Source organism: Photinus pyralis, unplaced genomic scaffold (assembly GCF_008802855.1).
Source record: "Photinus pyralis isolate 1611_PpyrPB1 unplaced genomic scaffold, Ppyr1.3 Ppyr1.4_LG1, whole genome shotgun sequence".
In the NCBI taxonomy this organism is placed as follows: domain Eukaryota; kingdom Metazoa; phylum Arthropoda; class Insecta; order Coleoptera; family Lampyridae; genus Photinus; species Photinus pyralis.
This window is the reverse complement of record NW_022170249.1, coordinates 49,503,567-49,519,121: the sequence shown is the minus strand read 5'-3', so window position 1 is coordinate 49,519,121 and position 15,555 is coordinate 49,503,567.

The following is a 15,555-nucleotide window of genomic DNA, read 5'->3' as shown; positions in this document are numbered from 1 at the left end:
TCGATCGTATAGGTAAGATTATTCTGAGGAGTATTTCAAAATCCATTTTTTCGCTATGAATATTCCTTCATGCTTTTGGAGAATTTCCTCTCGACTTCCACCTACATTTTCTTTATAATTTTAGATGTGGTACATGTAATACGTTAACAACGATGGTCATCGTAATTTTTAGACCCACGCTCTTATCGTGATTTAGCAAAAAAAAGGTCATGAAGCATTTTTACTTCGAGCAGAAAGGACCCGCGCTAGTTCCAAACTCCAAAATCCCTTCCGCCCTTTTTGGTTTCTGACTCTTTCATGTCATTATGAAAAATTCCGTTCTGATTAGGTTAATTGTTGGACATAATTATCTTATACTTCCACTTTTCATAGCTATCTTCTTATTCGTAGGCTGTTGTACCTACAGGAATTATACAAAAGGGCCAACGCTATATAGGTACTTGCTTAAGGTTGCCACATTTTTGTACAACAGAAATGGTAATGCATAAACAAGAAAATAATATGTTAAGAACAATTACGAACAAAATGAGCTAGTTTGTTCGGAAATCTATGAAAAATAGTCGCAGACATGCTTCTTGCAGATAAAGGTGTTAACAGAGTTTGGGAATATTATAGTTCTCCTTGCAGGGGTACCTACGTGAAAATTTTACTTCTTCGGGTCGAAACAATCTCTAATTGCGTAAAGTTTCCTCGCCTCGATTTCCAGTTATACTCAATAATTGTGCTGATTGTAATTTCAATTCTACATTCAATATTTCATGCAATTATGAACATAACCGAAGATATCGACATCGTTTTTTAGCTTACTTCAACGTATAATGCAGTGTTTAACATATCATATTGCTGAATCTTAATGCCCAGAAAAGTAAAGAATTATTCCACATTGATATATAGAACTCCCTGTGCATAGAACTTACTGAAGGATCAATATAAGCACCAATGATAACACCGCTAGAATTTTCCAGGTTTGTTACAATGTAGCGTCACCCCGCTTTCCTGATTGGAGAAAGTACTGGATACCGACACCCTCTCAAAGAGATACATTTGCGCAGTGTATTTTGTCTAGTTGTACCTCCCTATAAAGGAAACAAATTTCACAATTTTAAGCTTCAACCTTCGTGTTGCATTTTAGAAGTATGTATTTGCAAAAATTATCTCAAACTTCATTTTTCATGTTTCCTCAACTTCTAAGATTTATAAACTGAAAGTAATAACCAGGTTAAATCGAAATTACGTCATTTGTATAAAATGCTTAACTGCATTAACTTTCAGAGAATCACCTGTGACCAGTCGGTGAATACAACGTCCTTTGAATTTTTAAACAGAATTATATCTTGTGTTTCATTTTGAAATTTTGTTCTTCATCTGTGTAAGTAAATTAACCATCTTTGATCTAATTTTTAAATTTACCCTTGCTGTGAATAACTCGCATTCAAAAACCTTCAGAATCTCAGTATAAATATAACGCATTCAGCAACCTTATTTGCAGAAATTCCCTGATTTTGATTCACGTCTCTGGTTTCATTTGCATTTAAAATCACCCTCTATAGTTCCACAATTTTCAGCTGATCATTAATCTCAAATCTCATAACATCTTTTTAACTATAGTTCTTTTCCTTTGCTGCAACGAAATTATATCCATACCCTTTATGTTGTCTACAACTTAAAAATGATCTAGATCAATAAAACGAACTTTGGTTAACTAACAGTGCTGGGAGTTGGGTCTAAGCGCGAAATTTGAATAGGTATATAAAGAGAAAAGGATTCGATTATACGAAAACGACGGACAGATTAACATTTGACATTGATCAAAAGAGACTTCCTTTTTGCATTCCTATGGAATGCTACAATGTGCCTTCCATTATCATCCATCTGAACCGTCTTTAAAAAGACTTCTTGCCTTTTGGGCCTTATCTCTTGGACTAGAATCTAATTCCGGGTTTGGTCCAAGATCTCAGCTTGCTTTGATTATTTTTACAGTTTACATGCTTCGAATAAAAATTATAGCTCAGAAAGCCTTTAAAACTGGTTTATAATCTCGACTTGACCTTTTTGTATGTTCTCTAACCCCCAATTTCAAAATTTTGGTTTTCAGTGACTTTCAAATTTGTTTATTTGAAATGTTGCTCCACATTCTTGTTTCAATAGATAGACCTATTTATGTTTTATTGCAGGTACGATCTTCATGTCTAAATTTTTTCTTTTCAACCCCAAACCTTGTACGCTTTAGATTTCAAGTTTAAATTTAGATCTATGCCTCTTTCTACAGTTTTTTTAATAGAAATCGTTTTGTTTCGTGATACCTACTGTAGTAAGTAAATCTTGATGGAAGAGAGAGAAGATTCAAAAGTTAATCTGCACCACGATCTATGTAAGTGATTAAACACTTGCACATTTGTAAGAAATGTAGCGTTTTGCTAAACAGTTTGATTTATTGCAACCACTTCCTTTTTTTGCATCGTTTCACGTCGTTTACGTGCAAAATTTATCACAAATCATATTGATATACTAAAGGGGTGTCGTAATCAATTGATAAATGTCTTTAGGAGATTAATATATTAAATCTTGGCACGTCAGTCAGAGGTGTCCACAACAAATTAACCCATAGCCTTAAGTCAGATTGATACCATTTTTTCAAAGTTGTATAACGTGGGATTTTTTGTTGCGGCGGCTAAACGTATCATGTAATAATATCTATTTACGGGTTCGCATCGAAATTAGATCAGTTTACTTGCGCATTTAAAATTGGTTGACATACATAATGCGTGTTTAATATCTGAAAAGTGCTTCGAAATGCAGGTTAAGTAATTGTAAATCAATCAAAAGTACTTTGAACGAGATGGCACGCCTTACCTATAGACGAAGCATGTATGATATAACAGTACTTAATAAAAACCGAAAGTATTTCGAAAAGACCTTGGTAGGTAGTATGCAATGTGGTAAAATGTAGATCAGTTCGGATTCGCGGCCAGGTGAAAGGACCGCACCTTTTCACGTATGGTACTGTACACAGAAGAGTTATAACAATGCCAATTTTTTCATTATTCATTTCAATAATAGAAAACGATAATTTATGACTGCAACGACAAGGCCGTTCCTTGACCAAGAAGGATCTCGCTTTTTTAAGCTCTATTAATAAAGCCAACCAAGCGTAGTTAGTAGGTGTCTACCATTTGACCTTTACTTTGGATTTTGATGTAAGACTAAGAGCAAATCCTTCTGTATACTAATTCTGATTGCTCAACAGGAGGAACACTTTGGAGCAAATCAATGTCTATACATACTAAATATAATTGATTGCTAAATAATTTTATCGTTGGCAGTTTCTAAAATTTACAACTCCCAGTTACGCCATTTAATCGAAAGATTAATTAGCTAACATGAAAACTTGCTATAGAAGATATGTACTACCGAATTTGGAAGCGCCTACTTATTTGTCTGTCGGTTAGCATAATCACAAATAATTTTCGTTTATGAAATTAAATTAATATTAGCAACACGCTTAATGGATATAGGCACTGATTAATTATGATTCAATGTTGGTGCCTTGTAATTTTCTCTTTGGGGGCTATAATAATTCACTTACATTACATATATGCAATTAATTATCCGTTTATCTTAGTCAGAAACCAGATCTCCAAAACTATAAAAAGAATTAAATCTACAAGCATGCATAAAATATAAAAGGGTGCCTTCTTCTTTCGGTGCCATCTCCCGTCGGAGGTATAATAAAAAAACCTTTTTTCAGTCATTAAAGGGCGCACCTTGTATACATGGTTCTGTTTAATGTACTTGGAATTGCTCCCACGTGCCTATAGGAGATCAGTGAAAAATGAGTACACATATATCCAAATATGCGTATTTTACCTATCACTCTACTCACTCGCCCTCTCGAGATCATCCCCCCAATACCTACTATGAGAACGTTTCAGTAATTAAGCCCAATTCCTTCCAATGTTGACTAGAATCCAGTAGAGAGTCTACCTTGGCCATAAACATAATCTTGAGCACATATCTGCAGTTCTGTGTTTTTGTGGTTTTGTTTTCCCCTATCAGTAATTATAAGTAAATAATGTGTACTTGACTCTTTCATACACACAAGAACGTAGACAATTATAGTTTATAACCCACCTGCGTAGAGGTGCAAAAATACAATGGGAAACAAACTATTAATGATATCGATGCCGATCGACAGCTGCCAATTACCGAAATAACCACTACCAGCAGGAACCAAGACTCTACCTCCGATTTTGGAACCGGGTGCCAATAATCTCCACCGCTAACTTCCGTCATACTTGTAATAAATAGGTAGGGTATTAATTATCAGTCAATCTTTTGAACCACAGGAAGCGAACGAGGCGAAGACCAAGAGAGGTGGCACCACAAAAAAATTAGGCAACGACAATCAATTATTATTCTTGAGATATTGTTACACCTTGACAGTTTCAAAACAATGTGACACCTATGCAATAATAAGACCCTCGCATTGCATCTATTTGAAATAATTTCAAGCTCTTCTATATATAAAGTAATTCTACGAGTAACATTTTGAGCAATCTTTTTTTTCACTAGATGTCCCAAAAACGGCCCGGTTCTTCGATATTTACCATGCAAGTAAATTAAGAAATGAATTCATTCAAAGGTAGTCTCTTTCCTGTTTTATAGTTCATGGTTTTTTTGCTAACAAACAACCTCGTTCGAATTTAGATCTAATCTAACGCTTAATGGTATCATACTCCTTGGTGCGCGGTTCTTCGAATGCATTACCGTTAATTTTTGGTATTTATCGAAGGAGAAACCAAACAAGTTATGTACGATTTGCGGCAGGTATTACTTCACACGATTACATAAATATATCAGATTCACGTTAATTTACGTGTTCTCTTAAAGATTAAGGTTACAGCGAGCACTAAACTTTTGATTTCTTCAGAGTTCAAAGTGTGGTCTAAATATGACAAAATGCGGTTAATTGGTAATTAATAGTTTTAGGTGTGGTGGTTTCGATTTTCCATCATTGCTAGAGCCTGACATTTGCTGCAAACGGCCCAATTTTGGTTGGGTAGGTACTTGGGAGTATACCATTGAACCACGTCATTTCCATAATCTTTATTTATAACAAACAGTCATTAATATTCTGATACGTACTCCATTTGGTAAAAAGAATATTTTTCTTTTATTTGCAAGCAATTTACGCTAAACTAGGTTGTGATTAAATCAGAGTTGAAGGTAAGAATTTTTTCACGATTTGAGGTACAATGGCAGCTCCTTGGGTGTGGCGGCCAATTACTGGACAAAATTAATTGCAGGTAGATAATGAAATCCGTGTGGTGAACTTTTAAGCTTATACCCTTGACCGGCATATTATTGTGATATTAATTCATTTCGGATCGAAATGATTAGATGAAATTTGTTTTGTTAGTTGTTGTGACTGTTACCTTACCCGTCAATTTAAAAAAAATGATCTACCTACTTCCTTAATCAATACAAATCGAATTTTATACCGTAATGAAGATACGATCTGCACGTATTGATAACCAAAAGAAATTACGGTTGAACTAGTAAGACATTGATCTAGTTATTTAGAATTAATTAAATTAAATGTGCGTCTTAATGTTTAATTAATGAGACCGGAACATAAATTTCTAACCTTGAACTCCATTCTTGTCTCGACTGCAATTTTATCCTTTTTGGTAACACTCGCTGATGGCAAGTTTGGGTGGGCTTTCTCAATAAGAAGTCATCATTACGTAACTAAATTACTAAACAAAAACAAACAACAGAACAAGTGCCCGTACCCGAACATCCTGTGCCCCATAAACCACCCCTTTACATAAGCTCGTTAAAATATCGTACATCGGTACCCAATTGTGACGTTTTAATGTGAAAATTTCAGTTTGTTTTTCAGGTACATTTATGAACACCACACCACAATAAACTCTAATTTCAACGCTGAGAAAGAAAATGGAACGGGCTGCTGTTAGTAATGAACAGGAGGAAAAAGATGCTGATGTACTGATTCTCAAGACAGCGATTTACTTGTGCTCAACATTTGATGCTATTTTCATTGTTGGCAAAGACGTTGATCTGCTTGTTTTACTATCAGCACTAGCCGCATCTCTAAGTAGCATCTACTTCCGCAAACCAGGAAGAAGCATTGTTGAAAGATTATGTTCCGCCAATAGTTTGAAAGATGAAGAAGTGGCTGAGAACATTATGTTTCTCAATGCGTTTAGTACCTGCGGCACGACATCGGCCAATCTTCGACAAAAAGTAAATTGAATCTTGCTTCTTTGCTACCAACGACCGACGTTGTCCGCTATCATGCGTTTAGTCCAAACATGATATATAGAATCGAAAAAAACCGAAGGCTAGGGATGGAAACTTGGCAGCAATGAGCATATTCCACTCTCAACGACAGAGCAACCAGCACCCGATACTTACTAAAATTGATTTTAGGGAACTTGTCGAAAGAGATGTACCATGGTCCATGGAAATAGGGAATCACAATAGCACAACCCACAATGGGTGGATATTGCTTCTAAAATTTATGGAAAGTTGAACTGTCTTAGATCCATTGAAAAATGAATAATTTTGAAAGACTATATCCTGAAGAGCTAGGAGAAAGTGAAAAAAATTACACTACAGGGGTACAGCGGACAAACTATTAACAAATATAGCAAAGATGCCTTTAAAATTCCTAGGTCGATTTGTCTTGAATCGATTAAAATAAGAAAAAAGACACTTTCAACACGTGTTGTACACGAAATTTTTTTGCACAGTGATCCATAATAACCCACAATTGAATAATTTTATCGACATTCGCGATTAACTGTCACTCAAAAATGGATGCTATTGTTCATAGACAGGACTAAACTCCATGCAAACGCATAGTAAAAATCGTGAAAAAAAGTACCACCTTCCATACGATTTTTCCTTAAAAAAAAGTCCGATAAAGTTAATCATGGAAAACCGATTACTTGAATTTGAAATGAAATTAACTGCTTCTGACTTCTCTTGATTTTCTGAAAAATATATTAGCTTAATTTATTAATATTTCACAAACCATTTGATCTCAACATGTATTTTTTCTGGGAGCAATATGTACTGGGAGCGAATTTTCCGGAAGCGCGTTGTTCTGGGAGCGAATTGTCCGGTTGCGAATTTTCCGGGCGCGAATTGTCCTACAGCCGACATTGCGTAATGGAAGAGATGCGTGCAACTCCACAAGTAGCCATACTGTAAATGACGACGAGCATTTGGAGCATTTGCTGCAAAGGTTTTAATTTTAGAGCTTACGATTCTCCCTTACTGCCTTCATTAAAGTAGAAACTTTGTTGGTAGGTATTATTTGAGAAATGTACAGGATATTCCATTTTAAAAAGGCACAATTTTGAATTAAAAAAAATAAATTATAATAAACAAATTATTTTTCTTTAGAGAATACAAACTTCCCTTAGGAAAATGTGGAAAAAATTGATGGTACACGGAAACAAGCAACAATTTTTTAATAAACCCAGCGAACAAAATGTATCATTTGGGAGTTACCCAAAGTCCCTGTTTCTCCACTAGACTATATAAACTGTTCAGAATTTTATAAATCTTTCAAGGTCACGTTATACTTGTAACGTTCGTTACCAAAACCGAAATTCGGGGCTTTCCTATGACGGCGTATGTACTTTACTTGGGACTAACAAAACCAGTCTGCTTTTTAAGCTTCTGTTAAATCAGAGCTTGCGGGAAATAAAAAAAACCTTGCAATTGCTGCCGAAATTTTCGCTTCATTCCACTTTCTACGAAAACTGTTCACTTTAGAAAACTGAAATGAAATAATTTATTACTGTATACAAGAAAATTACACAACAAAAGGTACAGACAATAAACACTCATTTTATTGAATACACCTCGTTAGCATTCGCTGTGTTGAGGTTGCCTTCATAATAGAAAATGAGAAGAGTGAGAAAATGCTCCCCAGCAGCAATACCAACATACTATATACAAAATTAAATAAAATTTAATATTGGAATAATTGATAATTAAATAATTCAATGAATAGTGACGTAATTACAAACTGCTTTGATTGCATTGAGTACAATTTATTGGTAAAGGAAAAAAATGCGGGGTTGGGGCGATGGGGTTCTAATTAAATAAAATTGCAATCTGTCTTATTTGCGCAGTGTATTTTCAAAAGGAGAAGAATGGGCGAATCCTATTAGAAAATAGCAAGAAGGTACCATGGTAAAAGGGAAGGGTAAAAGATATTCCTCTTTGATTATCCACTAAAAAAAAACCTACTGAACATAACAAGAGACGAACTTCATCCTCATCCGTCCAAAAAAGTATGAAACCAAAACTTTAAAAAAACACAACAAAACATTAGTAAACGCGTTTTTGCAGTAAAGTTAACATGATTTTAGGGTACTGCATCCATAATTACGATTTGTGTTGCAGGTTTTTTATGCAAAAATACCTGTAGATTAAAATCCCGTGAAATACTGTACTAAATAAATATTGGCTAAATACGTAATTAATGTAAGTCTATAATTACATATCTTTGTTACTTTCTAACAAGTTGCTGATCATATCTTCTTACGTCATCCAACACCTTTTGCCAGCCACAATGATTAGTGTGAATTTAAAGTTAGCTAAAGACTGCCACAAATCATTTTGATATTTCAGCTGAAGATTGTTAGTTTTTGAGGCGTAGTGCAAAAAAAATTTCGACCAGATGCAATCTACATGAAATCATACTTTATGATGAGGTCCCATTAATATCTGGTAAATAAAATTCTCGTAAAATGTCGAAATTTTATAAATGTTATTAACTTAAATTTCCATGTGTTGCAAATTCTTGTAGGCAATCTATATAAACAAAATTACTGGGTAGTAACGTCACAACGAACTACTGGGTATGATCATCGTCTGACACACTTACTCCTGAAATGGATCTTTGTGGTGTTTGTACACCATACTAATCCATGTCTTTAGCTTTTATTTAACAAAGGGAAAAGTCACCAACTGTAGCAGACAATGTGGAGGGAGGCATCTTATACGTGAATAAGTGGCTTTTCTCTAGTAGAGCAACGCTAAATCAAAGCTAAGCATTGATAATAATGGGGCTCCTTCAGCTTGAAAAAGATAGCACGTCAAGGATTACGTGCATTATAATGAAAACTGTCTCGAAGACTTATATAGTTTGTCGTAGAACAAACTTATGAAAGCTAGAAATTCCTTAAAATTGCAACAATACCAACGAGCGCAACATGTAATCTAAAACATCTAGACCATCTTGTTAATTGCCCAATTAATTTGTGTCAGTTATAGTTTAAATAAATAACAAGTTTACAGCTCCAGTCAACATGAAGCCATAAAATGATTTAACCATTTCTTATAAGGTTAGCTACATTCTTAAGTAAAAAATTGTAATATCGATTGTCACATAATCAGCATATTGGGCAATGTAATCAAAATTGGAATTTATTATACGTCCGGTAATGTTACCGCCTATTATGTGGCCATAAATGTTGAGCATGACTATAGTGTTTTGCCAGGACGACAGCTCGAGGCGCTCCTGAACGCTTTCATCTGATCAGCTATTAGTCATAGAACTCATTCATGCAAATTTGCTACAAATACCGTGTTCCAAATTAATAAATTAGTTAGTAGACGAATTGTATAGCCGGCCCATAATGAATACGAACTAATTATTCTTGTAGGTACGCCTTTTAAGAATAATATTGTGGGCTAGGCTACCATCTAAATTTAATCAAAACTTAATTACGGCTAATGAAATGTTATCATGTAAATACAATAAAATAACAACGCTTATTTATCAAACTGATGCCTTCGTTCTTATGTCACGAAGTGTTATGTAAAGGCAGTAAGGAGTAGTCAACGCAATTAATGATATTATTTTAATTAGCTATAATTTTAACAAGTGTAAATAATTATTATGGGCTCACTTTTGGATCGACGTTATAAATGTGATCATCAAACCAAGAAATTGCCAGCTTTAAGCCGGTTTTACTTCAGTTTCAAGTTTCGCAATTTTTTATTTACGTTACGTAAAAATTAATCAATAACGAGATGACGGATCTTAAAAATAGTTCCGACAAATTAAGTCATAAATTTGCAACTATGGCGATCGTATTCTTTAGACTTCTTATTGCATTAGAACTTTCAATGAATTTTCATTAAAAGAAGTAGCCACATGGCACTCAAGGGTTCAGGTTTTTGAGAGGAATACTTCTACAAATCTTATTTAGATCTCATCATAACGCATATTATGCAAAATGATACATTAAAAAAAACAAAGCAATACCAATTACTCTTTTAAATTGAATTACTCAGGAGCGAATTATACGGGAGCAAACTTTTGGGTTGCGAATTATAAATGATTCCGATGCGAATTATCCAGAAGTGAATTTTTAGCATGCGAGTTATAGGAAGCACACGAAATGGGTGCGATAACTTATTTGTAGGGTGCGATTGGGTGCTATATTGATTATTGACTCCATGATTAATGTATAAAAAAGTGTGTATGAGTCGGTGGCAAAATGAATACGAAGGCAAGTGCTATCGTAAATCCGCATCCGTATACGGGAAAGTAATGCTTTTTTTAGTCTGACGTTGTAATTTACACATTTTTGTTTCATAGTCCTTGGTAATTGTTGTTAGTATTAAATGCACCGTGTAAAATTCAATAAAAGTTAAGAGAATGTGAAAATTATAACGCTCTAAACAATGCAGGTAAAGAAAAGTTACATATAGAAACAATTGATTATGTAAGTGTTCTATTAATGACCGTAAGGCTAAGGTACATTCGATAACTGCAGAAACATAAATTGCAATTTCAGAATTTGTTTTTGTACATACACGCCCATGTAAAAGCAGGTCTGTCGTTAAATTTCTAAAGATACATTTTTTATAACAAATTATATTCTTTTACGGAATTATTGCTACCACTGCAGGATTTCATCAGATCAATTCGCTTACTTTATACAAGGAAACTGTTAAGAATTACTGTTAATGCCTGGTGAGCGACGTTATTTCTTACTTTGTATAACTATATTTATCCATGCAAAATGATGCAATTGGTCTACATTATTTGTTGTGATTCATAATCTTTATTACTTACCGAGAACTAAATTAATGACCTAATAATTAAAAACCTTTACGCCTACGAGTAAAAGAATTAAGGCGCGCGAAGATGCTGCAACCTTGCGCCCTTAAAAGCAAGCGGGCGCGTTACAAAGTGCAATAATAAAACACTCAAAATTGTGTTAATTAAAATTCACCTTTTTAAATAAGGCATTTTATATGCACATTTCTCAATCGAGTTAATGAGGTCATTAAAATTAAACCTTCGGAGAGTTAAAGATCACATAGGAAATGTAAGTAGTTGTACAAACGTCGGAATGTCTTTAGTATACCTAAAGCTGTGCTTACCTAATATCCACCGATATAAAATTGGAGGTCAAAAAGTTGGAAAAAATAGCCGCATGGATCACGACTTGCTATTGTTTCTTTGTAGACTTGCGTGGGTGCTTTGTTAAAAAATAAATTAATGTTTCCCGGCAAAATTATTTAAATGAATATTCGATAAGAGCGGGAAATGGGTGTCCAAATTTGAATTAATGCATACTCTTTCTTTGTAATTAACACGAGTTGTGTACTAATTCTTATAATGTTTAACTCATAATTGCGTATATTTTTATTGGGTCAGTGCAATACATTAAAGGTATATCGATTCTTGAAAAAACCGCATGCAATGTGTCAACACCATATCTTTACATTATGGGAATTTTCAACACACGATATCAATATCTGCGTGTAAGCTGATCAAATCGACTGCGTAACGCTATAGTCGCATATGGTGTTTAAATGCAAACAAGTAAGTGCAGGGTTACCTATATTTTATTGAAAAATTGATAAATTAAGCATATGGGTAGCATGCATGAGTAGGCAAATATAAATCACCGCTTAATTGGTAAGCGATCAAGAACAACCTTGCATTAATTTTTATTTAGGTATCTTCCTGAAAAAAGTGACCTCCAAGAGTGACTAAAATTTACAAGATGTCGGAATTATAAGAATTTCCAATTTACTTATTACTAACCTAACTAACCTACTAACGACATGACCGTGTTGAGGTTTTAGCCTTGGATAATTTGATGGAATTACTTTGTAAAAACTCAATATGCAACCGATTTTTTGTGTACTATTTGTATTTTACCAGGTTCCCTCGGTAAATTCATTTCCGCAAAAAATAGTATATTGAAAGACAAGTACTTGAACTGCAATACTTTCAACGACTACAACTAAAAAATCTTTTAATTTGTAAGTATTCAGCTCTTATAAAAATACTTTCAATGAACTGTGAGAGACACGTTACTTTTAAAAAAAATGGTCATTGCATATGTTCGAATATTTTTAATAGTTTTTTTTAAATACATAATCCGACCATGAATTGCAATTAGAATTCTTTTTGAGTTTTCGAGTGATGTAACTCAAAATGGGGTAAAAGATACAAAACTTTCCCCATACTTATTAAATAGAACAATTGTAAAAAAAATGACTAGTTTCTTTTATTTTATGTGTTGGTTTGGTGTCAAATTCTTGCTTGAGACTGTGATTATTACTTGAAGCCTTTTAGGACACTCCAAAGCCTCATCACGCTCGGCTGTATTCACACATCTCGTTCGGGAATAAGTTCAAAATCATCAGCCGAACAGACGTTAGTTGTGTAGCATTTACTAGCACTTTGCCAATCCAAATTCCACGACCCATATTGGTAGAATTGGGTTCCATCACTCACTCGAAGCACTCCATTCTTCAGGTCGTCGATTGTAGACTAGGTCACATCTTACGATGGTCTTCGTTGCATCCGTATCTAACAAGATTGTACACGTTTTCCCGAATACAGCACCATCTATGTATAAACTATTTGGTTGGCTCTTAGATGTCTATGTTCCGGGCATAACTCAGGTAGGTCGATGCTGGCCCCTTCCCATCGACCTGTTTTAGTTTTCCTGGGTATTGGTCGCTGTACTGGCGGCATCTAATGTGTCCATTTTTAGCACAGCTCCAGCGTCGCAGTCCTCGTCGCCTTATTCGTTGCTGCTCCAATCTGTTCACTATTTTTTCCATAGCCTTTTCCACATTCTCATGTCCCGCAAGTTTCAAAGCTTGTTGCGTTTCTACGTGGCGAACACCATCGAATGTCGATGGCTTTAACTCGAACTTTCGTCGTACTAGTAGGTATTTTCACACAGTTCGGAAGCTTCTTTGTGGGACGATTGTGTAACGGCACCTAGATCTAGTCTGTATTATCATACCATTTTGCATTTTCTTCACTTTTACGTGTAACATTAGTCATCAAACCAAACGTTGTTAAAATATTCAACACAAAATCGTGGCATGTTATACCGGGTGTTTCTCAAAGATGTTTGCCCCTATAACTTTTACTTTTTTATACATTAAAATGAAATATGGCAATAGCCTGGGCAATAGTGTATGAGAGGAAAATATGCATTAAAAGGCTTATTCAATTGCAACTGTAATTTTTGGATTTTAAATCCCGAATGTGCTTATATATTTCGATAGAACATGGCAATCTGAACAAAGGAAGCAAACAAGCTTGGTAGCTATTGGCCTAAAAATAGGTTAATGTAAAATAGTCGGTGCGTTGGAGCTTTGCAGTAGTGTCAAATTATCGTTGATTCCTACGTGAAAGTGTAGAAATTATTTTCTTATCCACCGTTTATAGTTCGCTCGTTGTAGGTAAGGGTTAATACCAAAATCCTACTCATAATAAAGTTATAACAAATTCAGGACAGTGACGGGTTAATAGAATTACGTGGGTGGACGCGGAAGATCGGCAACAGGGGGTCTACTAATACTATGCCCCCAAGAGGGGAGGTGCCTCTTTTGACAACAATACCTCAAAAAGTAAAAAATTTAGTGGTTTTAGAATTTAGACGGACTATTTGTATGTAAACAATCTTTCAAATTCAGAATTTTTATTTGGTCTTCCCGCCACTACACTACGATTACTGTTTGGCACCAGATCAGTAGGAGCCAATACCAACCTTAAAACGCAGTATAAGGTTCCTCTATCTATCTTTTTGTGAACCTACATAGTGCGACGAAGTGCCTTTCCCTGCATCTCCTTGCTTGGTAAATCACTTTTTTCTTCTTCTTGGAGGGGGCGCCCCACCCGCCTAATTTTTCTTTGATACATAGTAGACTATTGTTTATACACATTAAACCATTCCAGAGATGTTTCTGACATTTTCACATTACAAGATCAATCCTAATTAAAACAAAAAGTCAAAAATCCCATAATTCTATTCCTGCAATACATTTCATTTCAAAACAAACTATAATTTTGACAAAAATCCACAATTGCATTGGAATTAGACATTAATTCGCATAATATCGTAATCTTCTCCCCCAGTGCATGAAAAAATATATTTTTAAATTATTTCTTAAGTTTCAAATAAACGATGCAACTAACTCCAACAGCAAAAGCAAAATGGCAAACGCGGAACAACAAATAACAAATAAATAACAAAGTAATATTGTGAGCAAGAGGCGAAGAGAGCACTTTCAAATTTTTTTTCGATTTTAATAACCCTTATGTACATTTAATGGCTGAACGAGAATACAAACATGAAATAATTTTTAATTTCTGATCGAATGACACCAATACCAAGTCTGTAAGTTCCGGAGCCTTTGCGACTCAGACAGACATCAGACAGACATCAAGAGCGCAAAAGTGCACTTTTTATTTTTTATAAGTGAAAGTGCACTAAAAAGAAGGATTTTTGGAACGACTTAAACACAAATTTGATGGTAGAGTTCAAGATAAACAAACAATCAACACTCGATATGTGACAAATTCCGATATTTTCTACTTGTCTTGGCTTTTTTTTAAATTAACTCATGAGATATTTTGAAATAGCTGGGAGTGCAGGGACGAACGCTGAAACCAAGCTGAATCTTCCATTAAACTTCCCTCTAGCTCTATCTAAATGACAATGTTTTTGCAATTACAAATTACAATCGACGACCGTTTCGCGATTAGTGCAATGTAATGCCAGCGCAGTCGAAATCCTCAACATTACTTTGCCTCATTTTAATTTGATTGCATAAAGTGTCACCTGTTTTTAAAGGTTAATTGTATCACCCTTAACCTTTTAAACTAAAGTTGTTTCAATTTCGATTTTTAACGGTCCAATAATACAGGTTGTGTAATTCCCGTCTGAAACAATACGAAGTCTTGTGCGGTTGCTTTATGTTCCATATTAATACCAGGTAAAGGTGTCTAGATGTGAGCCGTATTTTTCTAACGATAACATTAGCATGGTATTTCTGTTGCAAAATCCTCCTTTACTATTGATACGATTACCTATAATGGCGCATTCATGTGGGTTCAGGAAGTAACGTTTGGAAATCTCCGGCTCCGGTAGTCCAGTAATCGAAGGTTACATTCACATCTCATTACAACAAGTCATTTCTTAGTCATAATTAGGTGTAATTAGACTGAATTATATA